We start from the raw sequence: 7,004 nt of genomic DNA on the forward strand, positions 1-7,004 counted from the left end.
CTTAAGAGAAACATTTATGGCAATATAATATAGCCTACAATATAATATATGACAGCGTGTTAAAGTTGGCTTTATTTTACTTTATAGTGCGCCGAAGGGTGGCTATTGAAGAGCAATATAATGTAGGCTAACTAAGTGATACTAACACTTTTGGGGAAAATACAAAAACATTATCATTGAACACAAGCTTCTATCAGTACAGTTTTGTATGGACTAAGCCATAGCCTATGTTTCCAAATGTGTCTTCCAAAATGTTTATGCTGTTTGTGTTGTTGTCGCATTGGGCAGGGCAATAATCCAATATCATCTCAAAAATCAATCTGTTGAATTAGTTGTATTTTTTGCAAGGTTAACAGTTAACTTGCAAAGTAAATAAACTTTAGCTTTTTCGATTGAAGTGATGGGATTTGAGATAATGTTGCTCTTTAAAGAACACTAGATGGCGCCCTTGTTTTATTTCTACACGGGCATGTCATTGACTATGCTGTATCATTGTACGGGAGACCGGGGCTTGTTGTCACAACTAAGGGATGCATTTATGAGGTCTGGGTCCAATTATAAAGCTGTGGAGTTTTCAAAAGCAGTGGTTTTCTATGTAAAATTCTCATTATGCCATATCTCTTGGGTAAGCAAGAACACGATGGGGCACATTAGGGTTAACTATTATGAAGGTAGATTTTATATTGAGGCAAGTTGTCACGTGTTTAGTATGTTGTTGAACAGATTAATTACAAATTTTTTAGGCTAAAATGTTTTTGTTTTGCAGATTTTTCATGAATGATTTTGTCCAGATTTCAATTTACCCAATACGGTGACGGCATGTTCCATCATTCAGGCATGTTGTCACAAAAATGAGTGTTCAATGAATTCTTTTTTCTTCCTTTGAAAATACTGGTTAAATGCTTGATTTCTATACAAAAAAACTCCCAACATGAAATAATCAGTGGAGTAAAAACTATGACAACTAGCCCCAGCCTTGCCTTTAGTTACATCCAGTAGTAATAATGTGAGTTTCTGTTTAAATGGTGTGTCGTAAGACAACTGTCAACATGGTAATATAACTTAAACTTTCAGTAAGTAAATGTAAAAAGGAAACATTGTTTGGTCAGTGTAGAGTAAATACTAAGACCTCTCAGTCACTATTGGAATGATGTTTGTTCTTGAGGCGAATTGTCTTTAAAATACTAGGAACATGTTCCAGCAATGCAAGACATTCATGGTGGCTCAGTCTTATAAGGTGTTGAATTACAGTGGAGCAGTCTTTATGTCTACAGAGTAACTTAAACCAACCATGACAATCACAGCAATAACAATCACCCTCTCAAACCCCCTGATATAAAAATGCTTGACATTTTCAACAACACTGTATCATATCAACATTAATAATAATAAAAAAAAATTATTACGTATTAATATAAAATAAACGTTAATATTACATTACCCCAGACTGTTAATCATTTATTTACAGTAGTGTTTCCAAACCCGGGGGATTTACGACGGGTCGCTTAAGATTAGAAGGTTACATGAAGCGGTTATCGGTTTGACGATAAAACCACGATATAATTCCCGACGGTTAATATCACAGTTTAATATTTTAATCATCATTAAACCCGTATTTTACTACCAGGATTTGGAAAAACTCACGGTAAATACTGTAAATAAAGCTAGCAACAGTCTCATGCAGGCGCAGAATGCAGCGTTTTGTTTTGTGTGAAAACATGGCGAAAAGAAGTGAGAGGTTTCACAACCTTTACAACCTAATGCTGAGGGCAATGAATTAAAGTATGAATGAATTATATCAATGTATCTCTGAAGGGAACTTGCTGCCTTGAGAAAAGATTCGAAGGCATTTTCTTTTCATCTTACCTCCGTGTAAAAGCGCAGCGCTTCTTTGTGTACAGCCGTTACCGGGGAAACAGCTCTATTTCTGCTGTTCCGTAAGCGCCATCTACTGTCAGAGAGTCGATTTACAATTTCATTCAGCCTGTCTGCGTTTTTTGTTTCTAAAAACAATTTGATTTAATTCGAGAATTATTTATGGAGCTGATGAAATACCTATTATCATTTATCATTTTGACACATCCTCTTAAAAAACTCCTCTTAAAAATGGTTTAAAGGCTGAAATCCGAGGTTTATCATTTTGTAAAACTTTTTGTCAATTCTTTATTTGAACATGTAATACATGTTAGTAGATAAGTTAACCGACCAGCACACTTGCTAATTTAAAGGGATAGTTCACCCAAAAATGAATTCTGTCATTAATTACTCACCCTCATGTCGTTCCAAACCCGTAAGACCTTCGTTCATCTTTGGAACACAAATTAAAATATTTTTGATGAAATCTGAGAGCTATCTGACTTCTCCATAGACAGCAATTCAATTACTACTCTCAAGGTCCAGAAAGGTACTAAAGACATTGTTAAAATAGTCCACGTGACTACAGTGGTTTAACCTTAATGTTATGAAGCGATGAGTATACTTTTTGTGTGCAAAAACAAAGTAAAAATGACAACTTTATTCAACAATCTCTTCTCTTCCATGTCAGTTTCCTACGCAGTTGATGTAGTAAGCACAGTGCAGAGCTTCCATGTTCTACGTCAGAACGCTGACTCATTATTGGCCAGCTACTGCGTCATCATCGCATGCATTGTGCTGCTCAGCATTGGCCAATACTGAGCCGGCGTTTGGACAGAAACACGGAAGCGGGTTGGAATGACATGAGGGTGAGTAATTAATGACAGAATTTTCATTTTTGGGTGAACTAACCCTTTAAAATCCATCCATCGTTGTTAATGTTATTATTTTAATACCATTTGATCAGACCGGCAACCTAATGTATATATATACACACATACAGGGCTTGGATAATGAAACACCTGGTTTTAGACCACAATAATTCATTAGTATGGTGTAGGGCCTCCTTTTGCAGCCAATACAGCATCATTTCGTCTTGGGAATGACAGATAAAAGTCCTGCACAGTGGCCAGAGGGATTTTGAACCATTCTTCTTCCAGAACAGTGGCCAAGTCATTATGTGATGCTGGTGGAGGTAAACATTTTCTGACTTGCTCCTCCAAAATACCCCAAAGCGGCTCAAAATATTTAGATCTGGTGACTGCAGGCCATGGGAGATGTTCAACTTCATTTTCATATCTTTCAAGTCTTTCTGTGTGTATTGGTGCATTATCATGCTGATACACGGCACCCCCTTCAGGGTACAATGTTTGAACCATTAGGTGCACATGGTCCTCCAGAATGGTTCTGTAGTCCTTGGCAGTGACGCACGCGCTCATCAAGCACAGTAGGAAATGCCATGATATTGCAGCCCAAACCATCACTGATCCACCCCCGTGCTTCACTCTGGGTGTTAAGCCTCTTTGGGGCTTCTCCACACCGTAACTCCCACAGATGTGGGGAAGACAGTGAAGGTGGACTCATCAGAGAACAATACATGTTTCACATTGTCCGCATTGGCACGAGTGACCAAAGGTTTGGCTATAGCAGCCCAACCATGACTACTGAATCTGTGGAGCTCCTGATGAACAGGTTTGGTGGAAACAGAAGAGTCGAGGTGTGAATTTAAAATTTTGGGATAAATTTTGGGATTTTTCGGGATGTGTGTGTATATATATATATACAGTATCTCACAGAAGTGAGTACACCCCTCACGTTTTTGTAAATATTTTATTATATCTTTTCATGTGACAACACTGAAGAAATGACACTTTGCTACAATGTAAAGTAGTGAGTGTACAGCTTGTATAACAGTGTAAATTTGCTGTCCCCTCAAAATAACTCAACACACAGCCATTAATGTCTAAACCGCTGGCCACAAAAGTGAGTACACCCCTAAGTGAAAATGCCCAAATTGGGCCCAATTAGCTATTTTCTTTCCTCAATGTCATGTGACTCGTTAGTGTTACAAGGTCTCAGGTGTGAATGGGGAGCAGGTGTGTTAAATTAGGTTCAACATGGCACCTCATGGCAAAGAACTCTCTGAGGATCTGAAAAAAAGAATTGTTGCTCTACATAAAGATGGCGTAGGCTATAAGAAGATTGCCAAGACGCTGAAACTGAGCTGCAGCACGGTGGCCAAGACCATACAGGACAGGTTCCACTCAGAACAGGCCTCGCCATGGTCAACCAAAGAAGTTGAGTGCACATGCTCAGCGTCATATCCAGAGGTTGTGTTTGGGAAATAGACGTATGAGTGCTGCCAGCATTGCTGCAGAGGTTGAAGGGGTGGGGGGGTCAGCCTGTCAGTGCTCAGACCATACGCCGCACACTGCATCAAATTGGTCTGCATGGCTGTCATCCCAGAAGGAAGCCTCTTCTAAAGATGACGCACAAGAAAGCCCGCAAACAGTTTGCTGAAGACAAGCAGACTAAGGATATGGATTACTGGAACCATGTCCTGTGGTCTGATGAGACCAAGATAAACTTATTTGGTTCAGATGGTGTCAAGCGTGTGTGGCGGCAACCAGGTGAGGAGTACAAAGACAAGTGTGTCTTGCCTACAGTCAAGCATAGTGGTGGGAGTGTCATGGTCTGGGGCTGCATGAGTGCTGCCGGCACTGGGGAGCTACAGTTCATTGAGGGAACCATGAATGCAAACAGAGCATGATCCCTTCCCTTCGGAGACTGGGCTGCAGGGCAGTATTCCAACATGATAATGACCCCAAACACACCTCCAAGACGACCACTGCCTTGCTAAAGAAGCTGAGGGTAAAGGTGATGGACTGGCCAAGCATGTCTCCAGACCTAAACCCTATTGAGCGCAAGGTCTCTAACATCCACCAGCTCCGTGATGTCGTCATGGAGGAGTGGTAGAGGAATCCAGTGGCAACCTGTGAAGCTCTGATGAACTCCATGCCCAAGAGGGTTAAGGCAGTGCTGGAAAATAATGGTGGCCACACAAAATATTGACACTTTGGGCCCAATTTGGACATTTTCACTTAGGGGTGTACTCACTTTTGTGGCCAGCGGTTTAGACATTAATGGCTGTGTGTTGAGTTATTTGGAGGGGACAGCAAATTTACACTGTTATACAAGCTGTACACACACTACTTTACATTTTAGCAAAGTGTCATTTCTTCAGTGTTGTCACATGAAAAGATATGATAAAATATTTACAAAAATATGTGGAGTGTACTCACTTCTGTGAGATACTGTATATATATATATATATATGTATATATATATATATATATATATATATATGTATGTATGTATGTACGTGTGTGTGTGTGTGTGTATATATATATTACTTTTAATTAAATGTACATTATAATTCAAAAGTCTGAAGAAATAATAATAATAATAACAACAATAATAATGATGAAGATGATGATGATGATAATGATAAAATGAGTAGGTGTGTCCAATTATTTCTGGATTTTGTTTTATATTCATTATTATATGTATATATCTCAATTCATTATGACCTGCACTACCTTCATAGACCCCCAGGGGTCCCAAATGTAAAACACTGAATACTACATAGTAGACAGAATGTAAATATTTATATCCACACAATTTCCTGAAGTACTTTTGACATGAATGAGATATGTCAGTTTAAAAAAAAAGAGCAAAAAATGTCTAAAATCTCCAAAACACCTTGTATTGCAAATGTCAAGCAAATCTCATTATGTGCTTGTATAAATCATTTAGACACATGTAGAGATGCATTATGCCCTAATTGAACTTTAATCACATACAAAATAAATTCAATTTTATTCATGAATAAACTTCATTATGTGTTTGTTTGTCTTACCTTAAGCTGCCAGTAAAAGCCTGTCTTGGGACACGTGGCTACTGTTGGCCACTGCCTAGGTCAAGGAATTATGCGTCCAGTGTCCAGATGGGATTGCATGGAGTGTGAACACAGGATAAATAGGGAGGCTTGTAAATGCGGCTACTTGCACATCAGCCTTATGTAACATGTCTCTGGACAGATTCTGCAGGGGCACAATCAAACATGGCTTGGCTTTTGCCATCTGCTTGAGATTGATCATTGCAAAACAAAAGTTGGACATACCAAATACTAAAAACATGTTAAATTCAGTGTACACTCATATTGCTTATAATAAAAACAATGCATTACATTAGAAAAGAATGCAAAAGAGAAGCATTTTCACTAATGATCTCAGACTTTGGATGCATCTCAGAACTGTCATGAGTATAAGTGACTACCAATTATTTTCAAAATGATCCTTCTACCTGAAGCTATAAACCCAGACATCTAACTGTGCCACTGGCTAAAGGCTGATTAGCATACTCACCTGCCAACTCTGTCTGCACATCAATGGCTTTAGTAGATTAAAAGGATTCCCACATCACTAGTCCTGGTTATCTTGATTAACCACAGGATCAGGATCTGGAAAAAGGCCTCGCTTTATCATGGTGCACCAAATCCAAATGTAAAATTAATTTTTGCCCTATGAAGCACAAAGTAAATTATCATAAATTTGGTATTTGCAATCATAATGAGACAGCGGATTATTGAAAAAATGCACAGTGATTATTTGTGATGCTTCATAGGTTATGGAATGGAAATAATTTTTTCTCTTTTGTGCATTTTCAGAACTGTCATTTAAAAGTTTAAACGAATTATGGCGCACTGGCGCTCATTAGTGATGCACAAAATGACAAATGAGTCTGACAACTGGGTCATAGCAGGTATTTTACATGAATTATTTAAATTAATTTGAAGGATTACATATTACAAATTGGAAAATTTCACTTATATATTATGCACCACATGATATCACCTACTTGACAAGCAGGCAGGCTAAGACATCCCAATTCTGAAGCTGAATAATCCTGTTTACAGGATGTGTCCCACTCAACTTTGCCTTCATTCAGCCACTGCCTCCAAGGGATCAGTCTCCAAGCAGTTATAAATATATCTACATCACACACTTCATGCATGATTCAAAAACATCCTCTGGGCTTATAGGCATGAGACAGGCCCTGAAGTATCTCTTGATGTGGGTCTGGCTCCG

This window comes from Ctenopharyngodon idella, chromosome 12, assembly GCF_019924925.1.
Source record: "Ctenopharyngodon idella isolate HZGC_01 chromosome 12, HZGC01, whole genome shotgun sequence".
NCBI lineage: Eukaryota > Metazoa > Chordata > Actinopteri > Cypriniformes > Xenocyprididae > Ctenopharyngodon > Ctenopharyngodon idella.